Source organism: Protopterus annectens, chromosome 1.part1 (genome assembly GCF_019279795.1).
Source record: "Protopterus annectens isolate FY-2018-M chromosome 1.part1, PAN1.0, whole genome shotgun sequence".
In the NCBI taxonomy this organism is placed as follows: Eukaryota; Metazoa; Chordata; order Ceratodontiformes; family Protopteridae; genus Protopterus; species Protopterus annectens.
Window position 1 is genome coordinate 1867106123 of NC_056726.1, and position 19305 is coordinate 1867125427.

Here is a 19305-nt window from a genome sequence, read left to right on the forward strand (position 1 = left end):
ATTGACCTTAAATCATTGCCTCCAAAGGAAACATATAACAAACTTTACCTCTCTTGCTGCTACTAGAAGTAAATGGCATAAACTCACACCATTGCATTTGCCAAAACATACAACATTAAATCAGTACTTTGTTAAGTTGAAACCCCCCTTCCAGCCATTCTAATCTCTGCATTGCCCTATTGAATGCTTTTCTATAAAAGCCAAAGCACTGCATGACCTAAAAAGCAACCACACAATTAACTCATGTATATATTCCCTACACTATATCAAGCATGCAGTTGCTCATAAAGTGACACAATGGGGCATTTTGTTTCAGTCATTCATTTTACCAAACATCTGTGCTACGGAGTGTTCTTGATGCCAAAAGAAATAAGTGGGTTTGTTCTTGGAGAGAAGCTTTGTATTCATGTGTTTGCAGGTTAAAGACAGGGTTAAGTAAGGGGGTAAATTTAATGTGTTGTGTGAGTGTCTGCAGGTTAGGATTAGACTTAAGGTTAGAAGGGGATATATTTAGTAGGGTGAGTGTGTTTATGTGTGTGTGTGTGTGTGTGTGTGTGTGTGTGTGTGTGTGTGTGTCTGTGTGTGTCTGTGTGTTTGTGTACCTGTAGTGAGTTCCCAAGCTTTCTTGTGTATTGGTAGTGTTACAGAAAGTGTATTGCTAAAGTATGCTGTAGGTTTAGGTTTGCCATGCATTACTAAGGAGGTGAGGGGGAGTAAAGAAATGTCAGGTTTGATATACAGGTAGAGCTATGTTGTTTTGATGCAATTCTGCACAAAAATTGCACTTGTACAGCAGATTGGTGAATGCAAGCATGATGGCCAGCATGGTCATCACAGCTGTATTCCTCCTATCCAGGGAGAGGAATGTGGGGCCACTAGCACATCGGGGAAGCCGAACTATTTTTAGCAAAACACAAAAAAAATCCATCCACAGAGGAGTTCAGGGGATGGTCACATTACACAGTCACACACATGCACATGCCTTGGTATGCTCCCTTAAACTCCAAAATCCCTCGCTACAGCTCCACCTGTACGTGGAACTAGGCACTAATGGTAGTCTGGCTTCCCTCAAGTTATGGCCTGCAGTACTTCCACTTTGCAATGAAGACCATTCATTTCTATGGCATCTTGAGTGGGATTTGGCCTTTATATTGTTAAGCCCTGTCAGTGTACAACAGAGAATTACTTTACTGAGGTGTACCTGATTCTAATTTGGGAATCAGGAGTACGGCTGTGCCAGTAGCTTACACTGAATGGGGATTGGCTTGAACTTGGACATGAAGTAACTGCTCACTTTGGCATACTAATCCATGTCTCAAGATCTTTTTGCATCCAGCCCCATGTCCATGCCTCACTGGTGAGACAAAACAGTGAAGCCTATTTTCTCAAATGGATGATTAGTCAGGTTTTCTAACTTTCCCAGAAGTTGAATAACATCACAAATGTCTATAGTGCATTAGAAGATAGAGGGAGTTGAATGATACAGGATATACCTATGACATAAAAGGTAGTAATGACTATTCCTAATTGCCCATTTTAATTAATGACTTCAATTGTCTGATTGACTGATTTTTTAAAGGTGATTTGTGGGCATAAATAATATTTGACTGCAATCAGCATCCTATAAACAATATACTTCAACTAAGATAATCATATATTAATTTCTGATAAAAGGATTACCTTTTACAGAAGACATTTTATCGAAGCATAAACATCAAACTAGGCCAATTGGAGCACTTACTATATTGCAACAACTGATTTGCATGAAAAACTGAAAAAGGCAGCATTCTTACTAGTTCTGGAAGTCTGTAATTATACACCTTTTTAATAAAAAGAAAGAAACAAAGAAAGAACAAAAAAGATGTCTTTGGGCTTAGGTTATTCTGGCTTGGCAAAGTTAAGTGATGGTTTAAAGTCTGTATGTCAGCTGCTGACTACAGTTGACAAGGCTGCCACCAGCTTTGCTTGCCAACAGGGACAGGATCACCTTCCAGACCTTATATTTTGGGTACTATGTGCCAGGATTTATGCTGTCTCTGCTTTATTCATGAACAGCTGCACACTGTGATAATATTTATGTCATTACCTACACAGTGGAATAAGTGCATTTCAAAACTTGGCCCTTCTTATGATGGACACTGTGATTACAAGACAAAGAAGTTCATCAATCATTCTGGAGACTTCAATTTCTAAAAATTATGGTTGGTTTTCATTTTCAGTCAATGACAAAAATAACAATCGCCAGGCATACAAGCTTCAGGTAAGGTAAGGATGACTAGCAAGATGTCAAGAAGTGATGACATATGTTTGTCTGTTACTGCCCTTAGTCTGAAATGTCAGTTGTCTACTGCTTGAATGTTTGATTAGTTTTTTGCTAGTGTTTATCAAATGAATAAATCTATAGCTATACTATTCAGACTAAATGACACATGCATTTTGTCAAACAAAATATTGATACCAGAAAAATGATGTGACTGCTTCAGAAATAAATAAAATAACATAGATCTGAATGTGTGAGCAGTTCAACTGCTAAATTTATTTTCTGGAAATTATGTGAGTCTGAAAAAGTACACGTTCTTCTAACTGGGGAAGACTTACCCATACAGAGCTATGCGTTGCTTGGACCTGTACTATGTTGGAAAAATAACAATTATTCTTCATAATAATAAATATACCAAAGACACTTTCTATGCTGGGGGCTAGCAACAAAATTATGTAGCTTACAAATATGGGGTGGGATTCTATGATATTTGAGTAGCATGATGGAGAGCTTCCACCAGCTTCCTTTACTACTCTGAACCTACTTTTCCTCCATTTTCCAGGGAATTACATTATTCCCAGCAGCAGGATGCTCCAATTCAGTTTGTCAAGACACCAAAAATAATGAATGCTTGGGAGTCCTACTACACTAAAGAGTATACTTGCATTCCCATATATTCTATACTAACGAATCTCATTATACATTCCTAGCATTCACTTGAATTTTAGGCAACACCTGCAGAATGAATCTAAGTGCACCTGCTGAACAGACACTGGCTAATTGCTTTGACTGCTTCTAACAGCATGTACTCCTTCATGCTACTATTCTAAACAGAAATCCTAATTTAAATTCCTCTCAAAAGGCAACTCTTTATTTTTCTGCAATCTATTTGCTTTTTTTTCAAATACTACATGCTAGCTATTTATTCTTCTGAAGTTTAATTCTAATGTAATATGCATTGCATATACTCTGTAATGCTTACTTGCTTTTAGACGTGTTATGTAAGTACTTGTTATCTGTTAATCATTGTACTTGTTTTATTTAATATTTGTTGTACTACTGTACTGGGGTTATGACTGAAAAGGGTCATTTAACCAGTTCACCTATCTGGTCATCAAATTGTAAACTAAATAAATAAAATTATCTAACAATGCAGCTTCGCCTAGTACTGCGGCAGTACCACAGCTACTACACACATGGAGCTGCACAGCTGTAACACCATCCTGCACTGCAATACCACCTGATGTTCAGGTTGGAAGATGCACACATAAAGTACAGTTGTGTAAGGTGAACTTACCATAACAGTAGATGTTTGAATGATCACTACTGCAGCAGCCTTAGCTATATGGGTTATATCCTGCCAAGGATATAACAACCAGTTAGTTTTCAAAGCTTCAGGGCACCTTCCATGAATCCAATGAGCTGACTAAAAGATAAGTTTGGGTGCATAGCCCTTCAGAGCTTTCCTGCTAGCAGACAGAGGGAGGCTGAGCCCTGAAATGACAATGCTAGAAATAAGAAAAAAATTATGTCCATACCCTGTCATAAAAAATGTATTAAGAAATAAGGGGGATGTAGGGAGGGAGGGAGGGAAGGAGGGATTGAAAGGGGGTACTTCAGCATGATTATTCAAAAATGTGCTGTTACTGTATTTTATTTATTTATTTATATATTTATTCATTTATTATTTGTTGACCCAGATAGTCCAACTGAGCAAAAGCCCTTTTTCAGCAGAGGCCCGGGGAGAAAAGCTCCATTTTTCAGCTTGCACAACTAAGCTCCATTTTCAACTTGCACAACTGTACTATGTTCGTCATATTGATCAGTGTTGCTGTTGTCTTAGATATATGGTTAGATTACCATAGCTAACTTCATTTGGGAGGTGGGAGGAGAAGAGTCCACGAGCCCCTAGACAATGGTCCTAGAAAGCTTGATCTAGACCTAGGGAAGGAATCAAGGTTGTAGTGTTTTGTAAATATATGTACAGAGGACCAAATCACAGCTTCCAGAATACAACTAGAATCCAACCATTTCCAAAAAGCCATTGATGAAGCCAAGGCCCTGATAGAGTGGGCCTTGACCTTGTCTGGGATATTTTTTATAACAAAATGTAATAGCCTTAGACAACCAGGTGTAAATAGTCTTTTTGACACAGGTTGTTCCTTCTTCTTACCTTCGTAAGAAATGTACAACTGAAGATCAGAAAAATATAGTTCTGTCAAGATAATACCTGACTTGTCTGTGGACATCCAAGGTGTGGAGTATCATTTCTCCCTCAGTTTTAGGCTCAGGAAAGAAAATGGGGAGATGAATAGCTTGGCTTAAAGTAAGCTCAGATAATTCTTTAGGGATAAAAGAAAGATTAGTTCTCAAAGGAGCCTTGTCCCTATGGAAAATGAGTTAGAATTGACTCACCTTAAGAACTTACAACTCAGATACCCTTCTTGAAGAGGTCAGAGCAATCAGAAAGACTGTTTTCCATGTTAACAATCTCAAGTCAGCCAGATTAGCTGGTTCAAATGGAGCAAATGATAGCATCTCTACCACAAAATTAATATCCCAACGAGGGGTCACCAGTTTTCTTGGGGGCCTTTTATGCAAAAACCCCTTTCAAGAACATTTTGAAATGAGAGCTCATTGAAAAAGGAGGATTCATGGGCAGACATGCTGAAATGGCTGATAAATGAATCTTGATAGAGGAATAAGAAAGGCCATTGGATAGCAATTCACAAAAATATTGTAAAACCAGAGGAAAAACTATCCCTGAATGAGTGCTGGTTATGTTGCTGGCACCAACTAGGAAACCTTTCCCACTCACTAATATATGATGGATGGCACAGTGGTGCAGCAGTTTGCATTGTCACCTCACAGCAAGAGGTTCTCCATTTCGATTCTCAGCTGGAGTGCCTTCTATGTGGCATCTGCATGTCCTCCCTGTATTTGTGTGAGTTTCCTCTGGGTGCTCTGGTTTCCTCCCACGTTACAAAGACATGTGTTTGGAGCATTTCTCCCCAGGCCTCCACTAAAAATTGGCTCGTTCCAAGTCAGACTTTCCTGGCAAAAAATATTAAATAAATAATTTTCTAGTAGCAGGCTTTCTTGACTATATTAGTACTTGCTGCATGCCCACAGTAAATAGGTGCCTAAAAGGAATGAAGGTCCTATCATTCGGGCAGTCAAATGAAGATGATTTATGTCAGGGTGTATCAAACACCCCTGTTCTTGTGTGAGTAGACCCAGTCTGCGAGTAAGCTTGGGGTAGTTACCCCTGGACATTTTTTAAAGAAGGGAGAACTACAGTTGGTTGGGCCAGGAAGAAGTCACCACAATGATCTTGGAGGATTCATTCTGAATCCTCAGAAGTACCCTGGATATTAGTGGGAAGAGTGGAAAAGCATACAAGACCATTCCTGTCCAAGGGAAAAAAAAGGGTGTCTGTTTTCCAGCTCTTCTTGCATGGAGTCCAAGAACAGAATCTTACCAGTAGAGACAAAGAGGTCTATTTGAGAAACTCCCCACAGATGGATTAAATCTTGGGTTGCTCTGGTCCTACTCATCTTGTCTGCTGCACAGTTTTTCTCTGACAGAATGTAGGATGCCTGTAGAGTTAGGTTGTGCTGTGAAGCTATATCCCCAGCTAACATGGCTAGTCTGCAAAGGGGGTATGATTAGTTCCCAATTTCTTGTTTATGTACCACAATTGTTGTATTGTCTCTAACCACTTGAAGAGGTCCTGGGAACCAAAGATGATTCAGAGAGTTGAGTGCCTTGATCAGGACAAACATCTCCTTGATATTTATTTGCTTGCATCTACCCTTGGTATCCCATACCCCTAGCACTTGTATCCCTTCTGAAACTGCTCCACAAACAAAGTCTGAAGTGCTTGTGGTGACTGACTGCTTTGGAACAGAGAGGGAGAAAGGGACACCTGGATTTAAGGATATCTGTTGTCTCCACCAAAAGATTTCTCTTCTGACAACCCCCAGCACCGGGATTTGAAAAGATAAGGGTGTTGATGATGGGACCAAACAGATTTCAGATACCACTGTATTTTTCTCATGATGAGAATCATAGATATAAAGAGACCCAAAATCCTGAGGTATTCCCTCACAGTGACTGAAGCCTGAGTGGAAAACCTTAGAAATAGAGCTAAATAAAGATCTATTTTTTCTGTGAAAGAACATCTTTTTGTACTTTGGTGTTTAGTTGACATCTCAGAAATACAATCCTGTGTGAAGGAGTCAAGACAGACTTTTGAAAGTCTCTTGAAGAGATCTCACACCCTAGACAGAGATTCCTGACACTTTAAAAAAGAGTCTGCAATGATAAGCAATTGATCTAAATATGGAACAATCTGGATACTGTATAGCCTGCAATGAGTTATAACTGGAGCTAGAAACTTTTTGAACACTCTTGGTGCAGTGAATAGTCCAATGGGTATGACAGAAATGTCTGAAGTCTGGATGACTTGGGCAGTAATGATTAGCATCTTTTAAGTCTAATGTTACTAGGACACTTGAATGAGGAAGAAGAGGAAACAGATTGTGAAGTGACATAATTTTGAATTTTGGCACTATCACAAATAAGCTTAGGAAATAAACATCCAAAATTAGTCTCCAAGTATTTTTTTTGGCACTAGGAATATATACTTGAATAAAAACCCTAACCATCTTGAGAAGGAAGAAGTGGTTCTATCACTTCTTCGGACAGCATGTGATGAAGAATAAGTGAAAACAAAAACATTCTGATCTGGAGGATGAGGAATAATGCCATGGAAAGTATGAATTTCCTCCCAGTGCCATCTGAAGTCCTGATAAATGATTTTCAAAACCTATTTGTCAGAAACAACCTGCTAAATAAGACAAAATGGAGATTCAGACTTTCTGAAAGAAAAAAAGGGGGGTGGGCAGGGTGAGAGGGAGTCAGTCACAAGGTTTCTTGAAAATTTTTCATTCTTGTTGGACTGCCATTGGTTTTGGGAGGTTGGAGACTTCAGTTTGGAGCCCCCTTGCCATGTCTTCTTAAACATCTGTTTACCTGAATTTTGTTGAGACTGACTATTCTGTTTTTTTTTTTTTTTTTTGCCAAAACTGGATGAGGAGATTAATTTAAAAAAAATCTCTTGGACAATGTGGAAAAGGAAAGCTGAAAAATCTTAAGAGATTCCCTGATTTAGCTTGCCACTTTCATCACATTTTTGATCACCTCTGCAGCAAAAGGGCCAAACATTAAATCTCTATCCAAAGAAGAATTTAACATCTCATTTTTAACATCATCTGGGAGGTCCTGAGAATGAAGCCTTGCAAACCTCCTCAAAACAGCACCAGTGGCCATAGCCCTGGAAGAAGTATCAAAAGAATCATACATACAAACTGCAATGAGTAATGACCTGTGCAATAAAAGAATAAGCTATTTATAGCAGATTTTTCCTCACAAGAAGAAACTGCAGATTCAGGTTGTAGCCTGTCATAGGTCCTCAACCATGTCCCAAAACTCTCATTCCACATTACTAAGCACCCTGGAAAATATTAGGGTCCAAACCAATACTCTCATACTGCGTGACTTCAACTACCCCTCCATCAACTGGGAAAACTACTCATGCACCAGTACACCTGCCCACCGCTTCCTGGAATTCATTAATTCCAATGCTCTGGACCAGCTCATTCTTACCCCCACTAGAGGAAGCAATATCCTTGACCTGGTTATTATTAACATGGGCAACCATTACTCAACACCAATAGTCAATCCCTCCCTGGTTAGATCTGACCACAAACTAATTACCATGGAAAGCCATATCTCACCCACTCCACCAGCAAAGGTAATCACCATGAAAAACTTCTCCAAAGTTGACTTTGGGCTCCTAAAAACAGAGGTGGATAACGTCATGGCACCCACGCAATTGGGAGATAGGTTCATGACCACCGAATCACACACCGATGCACTGTACGAACATGTACACAAATGCATGGAACTAGCCATACCTAACAGAACCAAGACACTCTCCTACAAAAAAGGTAGTCAATCTGGTGGTCCCTGACATTAACAAACTCTACAACATTAGGAAGAAACTGTTGCAGAAAAAGGTAAAGTCCCAATTCTGGAAAAACTCCCTTATTAGACTCAACAAAAAGTTGAGATCCCTCATCCAAACCTCTAAAGCTAGTTATGAAGGCAGAATTGTGGCAGACACTCAAAACAACCACAAAGCCTTCTACAGTTATATCAAGAATCTCCACAGCAATACCCAGATTTGCTTTAAGTTACTGCACAATGGTACCTCCTATACTGAGCCAACAGATACTGCCAACATGCTGGCCGACAGATTCAGTGCCAACCTTACCCCTCTCACCCCCCTAAAGGACCAATCACAATACTGGAAGAATGCCAGGCACCCAGCATTACTGTAGCACAGGTTAAAGCTGCATTTTCCAAGGCCAAGAATACAGCTTCCATGGGACCCGACAGTATCCCTGGCTGTGTTCTAGATGAACTACAAAGTGAACTGGCACCACACCTGTGTGCCCTGTTCAATCACAGCCTCACCTTAGGCTTTGTCTCTACAGAATGATGCAATGCTACAGTCATCCCTCTCCATAAAGGGGGAGCGAATACAGACCTTGGGAATTATTGCCCCATTAACCTGATGAGTCTGATATGTAAGGCTATGAAGCACATAATCATGGACCTAATTAACAAGGATATAAGGAATCTCCAAACTTTTGATCCAATGCAATTTGGTTTTGTGAAGAGCAGATCATGCCTGCTGAACCTGGTTTACATCTTTGAGTCAGTCACCAGAGCTTTGGATGAGGGCAAGGCATATCATACAGCCTACCTCAATCTGGTCAAGGCCTTTGATACCAGTCCTCACTCAGGAATTATTGATAGACTCACCAAGCTAGGCATCAACCCCTATATCACTAGATGGGTTGCAAATTGGCTCAAAGATAGAACCCACAGTGTGAAAGTAGCATACTGCAAGTCAGACTGCTAACCAGTCATGAGTGGAGTCCCACAGAGATTGGTCCTGGGTGCTATCCTGTTTAGGATAGATTCATAGATTCATAGATTCATAGATTAGTACTAGGCTAACTGCCCTTGTGAGCCATTTTAAGCCTAGACAATTATCCCCTGTGAGATTCAAACCCTGTACCTTGTGTCTGTAAGGCAAACACCTTAACCATTAGGCCATCCTCCCAACCCAAATACAGATTTCTTGCATTGGCCGGGAATCAAACCCGGGTCAACTGCTTGGAAGGCAGCTATGCTTACCACTATACCACCAATGGATCTACGTCTCAGAAGTCCAGGCCAACACAGAGGGACTTTGGCTGACCAAGTTCACTGACAATTGCAAGCTAGGAGCCATTATTAATTCCCCAAGTGATGTAGACATCCTACAGAAAGGCCTCACTGAGACTAATGACTGGTGTCAAAACCATGGCCTTAAGTTTAATGCCACAAAATGCGTCGTCATTCCCTTTGGGAAAAACTCAGTTCCCACTAATTACCACATTTATGGTAGCCCACTGAACACTGAAGATGTCATAAGAGATCTGGGTACACCGGTTGACAGAAACCTCTCCTTGGATCACCACATTGTCACTGTGGTCAGAAAGTCCTTCTATGTTGCACATCTCATTACCTAGGGTTTTGCATCCAGGAAGAAAGAGGTCATCATCTCTCTCTACTCTTCCTTCATTAGATGAATCATCGAGTATAATGCCCCATTTGGCATGTACCTCACTAAACACCTGCAGCAGCTGGAAAGGCCACAGAAGTACCTCAAAAAGAGGATCCTAGGCCTTAAACACCTGCCCTACATGGACAGACTAAAAAAAACTTCAGCTTTTCTCAGTCTCATATCATCTATTAAGAGGCGATCTCTGCTTGACTTACAAAGCCATGTCTGACCCAGCCCTGTTAGAAATGTTACACTTAAAGAAATCCTAATCCCTCTGCGCCACACACTTCAGAGACCTCAACCTCATTACCACAGTCAACAGAACATGCTGGATGGACAGGTTCATAACCCAGAGACTGCCCATGCTCTGGAATAGACTTCCCATACATGTCAAGCAGAGTACCTCACTGGTCCTTTTCAAGAAAAATCTTGATGAGTTCATGGGAAATAGAAAGTTCACCCCATGGATCACTCCAGTGGCTCTACTTGATAGAGGCACTGGGAACTAATGGCGGCATGATGCCAGGGAACTTCTATGGGCTAGGCTTGTAAAGGCTCCAGGGTCATTGGCCTAGTACACACCTATGAACCTATGAACCCATAAAACATTCCTCATACTTTCACAATTTGACAGAACAAACTTAAACATATGAACCTGACAATTCAAAATTCTGAAAATCAGAACTGCAGAAGTATACACTTTTCCCCATACCTATTGCAGATGAGAGTGTATGTGATGTGTACTGTGTCTTTAAGAAGCCTGTTAAAGACTGTATGTGCACATATAAATTCCAGACACATGCAATCCCTAGTGCCATTTTGAAAGAGCAGCCAGAGAGTGAGCATGCATGATCGCAGTTATTAGTTTGTATATACGTTACTTAAGTTATAGTCAGTAAGCCTCTATAGTGATGTTTTTGTATAAAATAAAGCTGCTTGAACAGAACCCATAAAGGCTCCAATTATTCAAAGGCACTACAAGGTTGTCTAATCGTATAATTTCAAGTATTCCAAAAAAGCATAATTTAGAGGCATGGCAGCATTGAACAAAGTTACAAATACTGGCATAGGTTTCTGGCATATGTGCGTGTGTATGTTTGTGCTTATTTGCAAAACCCTTCACTGGTATGTGTTAATATGGCAGATGGATTTTGAAGGCCCCAACCACTTGTATTTGTTCAGAATATTGCAGAAAACTGGTGAATATTTGAGCAAGAGTACAATATTTTTATACAAGCAGCTTATGCAGCTAGAGATGCATGCTCCGGGGCATTCATTTTGCTAAACTTAGCTAGGTCAGAGGCCATAGAAAGAGATTGTTCATTTATGTATGCACCAACAGTATATGAAGGAGAAGGTGAAAACCATCATATTGTTGTACAGGCTGAATCAAGGGAAACCCAGAGTATTTGAAGTGCAAGTTCAGAGAAATGTGTAACCACCAGACAAATATTACATAAGAGAGGCATTTGTTTTACAAGAGAGGTCAGAAAACAGGAGACACTTTTGCAGCCTATATAACTGACCTGAGAAACAAAGTTAAAACGTGTCAGCTTGGTGACTTAAAATATCAGTTGATAAAGGACAGGCTTGTGTGTGGTATTAATAATGTATGAAATATTTTGCTTCATGACAGATTTAACTTTGAGCAAAGCCATAGAGATTTGTCAAATCCATGAGGTGACAGAGAGACACACAAGTATGCTTGTGAGTGATAACAGCATGGTTTCTGTAAGCTCCATAGCAAATGTAGATAGCATGCAACACGTGGCAAATAGAAGCAGGTCCAAGTACATTGCAGCCACAACCCTGCTGGTTCACCAGTGAAAACATTTAGCTTTCTAGCAAGTTCTAAGAAAGGAGCAAGCTCAGTGCAGTACAAGCATGAATCAGTAAAGCTCAAATCTAGCTTTATTGTTAACTGTCACAATGGTGGTGCAAATCATGAGTCGAAAAGAGAGAACTGCTTAGCATTTGGTTGGCAATGTCACAAGTGTAAAAAATGGAACCATTTCCAAAGGTTTTGCAATTCAAGTAAGCCTCATCTACTGCCCTAATTAATGAAAAATCTACAGAGCTTAAAGTAAACACGGGCTCAAAGTGTAATGTTATATCAGCAGACACATTTGCTAAAGTGAGAACTAATGAACAACTCAATGAAACCAGTAGTGCAAAAAATGTTGCTTATGGAGGGGAAGAAATTCAAACCGAAGGCTCGGTGATGCTTTCATGTAATTTAGCAAGAACTGTTACAACTTGTATTCTATGTAGTCCAAAGGCCAGTACAGCCTTTGCTGGGTCTCAAAGATAGTTTGAGAATGAATCTGCCTTCTTTTGATAAAGATGTTCATCACATAAGTGCATTTCCGAGTTTTAATTTTTCTAGAACCATTTTCTCAGAATATGCTGATGTTTTCCATGACAAGTTGGGCAAACTTCCAGTTGTGTATTCCATGAAGTTAGACCCAGAGATCACTCCAGTAGTCAGACCAGTGAAAAGAGTTCCAATAGCTATGCAGTATAGAGTTAAGGCTCAGATGGATAAAATGGTGCAGCAAGATGTGATTTGTCAATGGTGACAGCTCACAAAAAAGGCTCAGATGACATCAGAATCTGCATTGATCCAAGATATTTGAACAAAGCATTGAAAGAGACCGTATCATCCAATGCACACAGTCGAAGGAGTCACAGCTCTAATATCGAATGCCACTGTTTTTTTTCTGTCTTGGATGCAAAGAGTTCATTTTGGCAAGTGATGCTTGATCACAAATCATTTCTATCCACTTTTGATAATCTGTTTGGCAGATACAGATTCCTACTAATGTCATTTAGAATAAATTCTGCAAGTGAAATCTTTCAGCATGCAATGGAGCAAATTTTTTCAGGTTATCTTTGTGCCGTAATAGTAGATGATTTATTGGTTGGAGGTAATGGTGAAGCAGAGCATGACATAAATCTAAGGAAAGTTCTAGACAGAGCACGTGAAGTAAACTTGAAGCTGAATCCTCTGAAGTGCAAATTCAGACTTCCAGAAGTTACACATGTAGGTCATTTATTTACCAGTACTGGCTTGAGACTGGACCCGACCAAACAAGCAGCTATTCTTGAGATGTCAGTACCAGACAATGTACAAGCCCTACTGCATTTCCTAGGCATGGCCAGCTATTTAGGCAAGTTTATACCAGACTTCAGTGAGTTGACAGCACCTTTAATAGAGCTAATGTGCAAAAATGTTGCATAGTCATGGTTGGAACAGCACCAGAAGGAATTTGAAGACCTTAAGTGGAAAATTGCCACCCCACCTATATTAAGATACTATGTTGTGAACAAACCAGTCACTCTTTCCTGTGATGCTTCAAAATTTGGTTTTGGCTCAGTTATACTTCAAGAAGGCAGACCAGTAAGTAACCTATGCATCTAGAACACTTACCCAAACTGAGATGCAGTATGGTCACATTTAGAAGGAGCTTATGGCAATAGTATCTGCATGTTCCAAGTTTCATGATTATATTTATGGTTGAGCTATTCAGACTGAAACTGACCACCAACCTCTAGTTACTATTCTAAAGAAGCCTATGCATTCTGCTCCAGTGAGATTGCAAAGATTGATGCTCAGATTGCAAAAGTATAATTGCAAAATGGTCTATAAGAAAGGCAAATTGCTCTATCCAGCTGATACCTTATCCAGATCACCCAGCAATATGACGGAACAGCTTGAGGCAGAGAATTTTGATTTTGAAGTGATGCAGTGAATAACTTTTCTATGACTAGACTTGATGAGTTAAGAGATCACACAATAACTGATACAATTTTGCAAAAGCTCACACATTGCATTAATGTTGGATGCCCATCAAAGCAATCTAGTGTACCACCTGAAGTGCAAACCTATTTTCCTTACAGAGATAAAGTGTTGATGGAAGATGGCACTATTTTCATAGGTCCTAAAATTGTTGTTCTTGCTTCCTTACAACCAGAATATATCCAGATTTTGCATTGTGATCACTCAGGTTATGCGTCGACTAAGAGAAGAGTGAGAAAATTGGCATTTTGGCTTTCATTACCAAAAGACATTGATAAAGTACTTTCTTCTTGTTCAGTATGCAATAGTACTAGACCAAAGAGAACCACTTCAGCTAAGTCCAGTTCCTGAACTACCTTGGTCAAGAGTAGCCACTGATATCTTTGAGTGAACCAATAAGCACTACTTGGTTTTGGTAGATTCTTATTTGAATTGGTTTGAGATTGATCTACTACCTAACCTAACATCCAATGCTGTTATTATTAAGTTGAAATGCCATTTCTCAGTGCATGAGAATGGGACTTTGTACATGTCCTGAATATCCTCAGTCAACTGGTCTAGCTGAATATGCAGTGCAGAGTGCAATGCAATTACCTGAGAGGTCAAAGTGTGACAATACCGATGTGTTCTTGAATTTGCTTAATCTCAGAAATATACCCCGTGACAATATTCTTGGCTCACCTGCTCAGAGACTGCTTTCCAGGTAAACCAGAACTATGCTACCCATTAATTTCAGCATATTGAGGACTAAAGTTAAGAACAATAAAACCAGCAATGTTCATTGTTTAGGAAGCATAATACCCAGAAATACAGTTATGGCAGATCGAGCAGAGTACTTCATCCACTGAAGGAAGGAGAGACGGTACGAATTCCAGATGATGAAAGGTTTCGACCAAATTGGGCAGATTACAGACATCTGGGCTGAACCAAGATCTTATCTGGTAGACTCTGAGGGTATAGAGTATAGGAGGAATTGTAGATACCTTCCTCCTGTACCAGAATCATCATCATCATCACAACATTATTTATGTGATGTAGACTCCAAATCTAAAAGCGAACCAGATGTTGCTCCCATGCCAGAGTATATACCAGAGTGTGCTCAAACCTCTGATTCCATTCCTGAAAATGTTCCAAACATTTTAAAGGTCAAACATTTTGTACAGACAGTTCCAGTTGCTAAATCCAATTCCCAGTTTTATGTCACACAATATGGATGAATATCTAAGCCTAATGTGAAATACGCAGCAACGTGAATGTAACTGTGTATATATATATATATATATATATATATATATATATATATGTGTGTGTGTGTGTGTGTGTGTGTGTGTGTGTGTGTGTGTGTGTACCTAGTCTTGTATATTGCATGACAAAGAATTGCCTGTGATATATGCACCCCAAATAGACTCATAACGTTGCATGATCTATTTCTCAAAGAGGGAGGATGCAGATCAAAGTGTATGCAATGTGTGCTGTGTCTTTAAGAAGCATGTTAAAGACTGTACCTGCACATATAAATCCCAGACACGTGCAATCCCTAGTGCCATTTTGAAAGAGCAGCCAGATAGTGAGTATGCATGATTGCAGTTATTAGTTTGTATATAAGTCCCTTAAGTTAAAGTCAGTAAACTTCTATAGTGATGTGTTTGTATAAAATAAAGCTGCTTGAACAGTCCCCATGAAGACTCTTATATTGTGTCCAAAGTAGGAGAGCGACACCTATCAATAATTTTCCTATCCTTTTCAGAAACAAAAAGATTGTAATTAATTAAGTGCTTAGCAACAGAGGAGTCAACTAAAGCTATAGCTGCTGGGTCAGGTTTGGGAATAGTGTGTACAAATTTAAATGACTGAGGAACTTTATATAGCCTATCTTCCTTTTTAGGAACAGATAGAACAGGAGTAATGAGTGTAGGTTCTGGAAAATCTTTCTGTAACAACTCAACGTATTTTCTGAGGGGCTGAGAAATCTCTGTGTTTTCCCACTGAAAACACTGGCATGTTCTAGTAATAGTCTCACAGAGATACCCCCCGTGGGAGAATCAGAAACTGAGCTCTCCTTTGAGTCTGAATCATAAATCTGAGGGAAAAAATCTGTATCTGTCCATTTATCTTCCTGTTCAGATTCAGAATCTTCAGTCGCTTCATGAAATGAGAAATCCCTCTTTCTCTTTCCAGAAACTACTTTACAAGAAGGACCAATAACCTGTATTAAGCTCAGAGCCAGAACCAGCAAACTACTCCTATCCAAAGAAATTTGAGGAGTTGATTTATATAACCATGGTTTTCTGATTCTTTTTAACATGAAAAATGGGAACCAGCTATGTTACTAATGGCAACAGCTGCTTCTCCTGGGATAGGCACAGCATTCTCACACAACAGGAAAAACTTATTCCCACTCCCAGGACTCACATGAGTGGCTATCCCTCACCCACTGAGGGGACTCCAACAACCACAGAGGAAGTGGCTAACCCTGGTCTATAGTGGCTTTAGGTGCTACTGCAGAGGGATCCAGGGTAAAAGATGAAATATTTGATGTACAACAAATATCCACCGTAGAGTCACCTGCCTGTGGTTGAGGCATTTTCTAACACGGTGTGGTAGCAAAAGCTATTTTCTTAAGTTTTTCTTTTTGTGGCTAGAAGAAGGACTGATCATGAGAGTGGTCACCTGTTCCATGGTTAAGATGAAAATGGTACCTCTTTCCAGGGGAAGACAAGCGGCAAATGCTGGTAAACACTACCAGTCCACAAAAGTTACTTTTCTGACACAAAAACAGTCAAAAGTATTTTAAAACATTATGCCAGCCCCATAAAAGAAAAATAAACACAACTTGTCTACAGAATAAACATGTTTTTTTTTAGTTATGTTACACTATTTTCAAACTGACAGGGAAAAAAGTGCTCCATTTAAAAGTATGTTACAGTCTCCAGATAGTTTGTTAAAACAAAACACTTCTAGCTTTAAAATAAGTTTTCTGAAGAGAAAGCAAAAAAAAAAAAATCATCAAAATTAAGCAAATAGAAGGTTTTTTTTTCCATAAAGGAAACTTACATGCCCAGCAAAAGAAATCACTCACAGACCATTGGTTCTCGAAAGTCTCAGAGGAGCACACTATTTGGCACCAGTAATGCTTGCAAGGGCTTCACACCCAAACCTGTCTTTCAGTCAGCTCAGCTCAAGCTGCTTGACAGTTTGGGTACATGGAAATTGCCCTGAAGCTTTGGAAGCTGTACAGCTGTTATATGCTTGGCAAGGTATGACACATATAGCTAAGGTTTCTGCAGCAGTGATCAGTATGATGAACATCATATAGAATCGCCATCATATATGCATTCAAACTGTCCATTGGTGGGGACAGGCATATAGGACTGTTAGCCCACTGCATCAATTTCTTCTGTTTTTAACCTTATTGTCTATGCAAGCTGTTCACTCTTAGGTTTGGAGATGATTCTCATGCTCCCTAAACAAGCATACATGTAGTAGGTGTCCCCACAACATGGCTCCCACAAAGTAGCAGTGCAACTCCATCTGTATGGGGAATTTACCACTGTAGGCAGTCAGGTTCAATAGCATAGATAGGGCAGGACAAGAGGCAACTGTTCCAGTTCCAAAATTTTTGGAGGGTGCGATCAAGCATCCATCATCCTGATCACTCTTTAGTGCATTTCTGCTCAAATCTGAGCAATATAGCACTGCGTGTGTGGTTTAAACTGTAGAAAGCAGTTTGCCAAAGTTTAAAACTTAGAAATAAAAATCCTTTTTTTCCTTAAGTAAAACTTTTGCTGTAGCAATCGGTGCAGAGTATAAACTATAGCATCTGCTCACTACATTTGTAGCAAACAGTTTGCTACAGTTTAAAGAGAAAAGGATTTTTTAAACTAAAGCCTGAGTGATGTAGTACTACATGCAGGATATATACTGTAGCAACTGTTTGCTACAGTTTAAAGAGAATTTGTTTTTTAATTAAAACCTGGCATCATGATGCTCCATGTAGGTATAAACTGTAAAAGCCATTTGCTACATTTGTAGCAAAAATATTTGCTATATCTTAAAATAAAAAATGTTTTTTTCTTTCTTTTTTTTTAACTAAACTGTAAGGAAGGAGAGTAGGGGGCCAGGGCAGAGAAACATGACTTCAATGGTTGGGGTAGAAGGTGTACTTGGGGGGTGGCATGTCATGTATCTGGCCATCTGGTTGTTGTAGCAAAAGTAGAAACAGACTTTTTTTTTGCACTTCGGAGGGTGGGATTGGGTAGTGTCTGCGGGAAACATGGAAGCATCTTGCAAGTTCTACTTCTACAGAAGTTTGTTTTGTTCTTTCCTTGTTCATGGGACTGGCACAGAGTGCTGGTTGAGCCAGCTGTGCTACTGTGTGTCTTCTGTGTCTTCTTTCAGCTTTTCCTGGTTAGGGGTCACCACAGCGGAACTCCGGTCTGCTAATGATTGGCAGTTGATTTTTACATGCTGAGTTGCTGGCCCTAATGCACAACCTTCAATGAAGGTACGCCCATTCACGCATGTCTTCACAGAAGACGCTCTAGCTGAGAATCGAATGGGACAACGTCTTGCTGTGAGGCGACAATGCTACTGCAGCAGCACCACCGCGGATAGCCAGCTGTGCTACTAGTCTGGCTTAATACCAGTTGCTACCTGCAATACCAAGTACCAAATACAGATGGAGCTGTTGTTTGTTGAAACAATCATAGGTTCATAGGTAGGTACTAGGCAATCAGCCCAAGGGCCTAAGAATGCCCAGCCAACAAGGTTCTCTGGCTTATGCCACCCAAAAAAGTTATTTTCCTGTGCCCATGCCCGTGCCATCCACTCATCAAGATTTTTCTTGAAAAGTGCTAATGAGGAACTTTGCTTGACATAGATGGGTAGCTTGTTCCAGAGTATGGGAAGTCTCTGGGACAGGAATCTATCCCTCCAACATATCCTGTTTATTGTGGTGACAAGATTTAGGTCCCTTGAGTGTGTAGCTCAGAGAGATTGGGTTTATTTAGGTGTAGCATGTCCAACAGCTCTGGGTTTAACATAGCTTTATATGTTAGGCAGAGATCACCTCTGAGTAGGTGATATGCTATGGAGTAAAGCTGGGGGGTTTTGAGACGATCAGTGTAGGGCATCTGTTTGAGGCCAGTAATCCTTTTTGTAAGGTACTTCTGTGGCCTTTCCAGCTGCTGCAGATGTCTTGTGAGGTACATTCCAAAAGGGGCATTGTACTCTATAATGGGTCTAATGAGTGTCGAGTAGAGGGGAAGAATGACCTCTTTTTTCCTGGATGAGAACCCTTTTGTGATGAGGTGTGCCACGCAGAAGGATTTCCTGACTACTGTGGCAATGTGATTATCAAAGGAAAGACTATTGTTCACCTGGGTCCCAAGGTCTCTTATCACACATTCGGCATTAAGTAGACTGCAGCCTATGTGGTAGTTCATGGGTACAGAGGTTTTACCAAAGGGGATGACAATGCACTTTTTGGCATTGCACTTGAGGCCATGGCTCTGACACCAGGCATTTGTCTCAGTGAGGGCCTTCTGTAGGATGTCCACATCA

The 19305-nt window shown here is 40.1% G+C and overlaps 1 non-coding gene across 1 annotated transcript; it reads right to left on the reverse strand.

The window, feature by feature from the left end:
* Positions 1–9477: 9477 nt before the first annotated feature.
* TRNAG-UCC lies at positions 9478–9549 on the reverse strand. Its single transcript has one exon. It is a non-coding gene; the product is annotated as a tRNA-Gly (tRNA).
* Positions 9550–19305: the final 9756 nt, after the last annotated feature.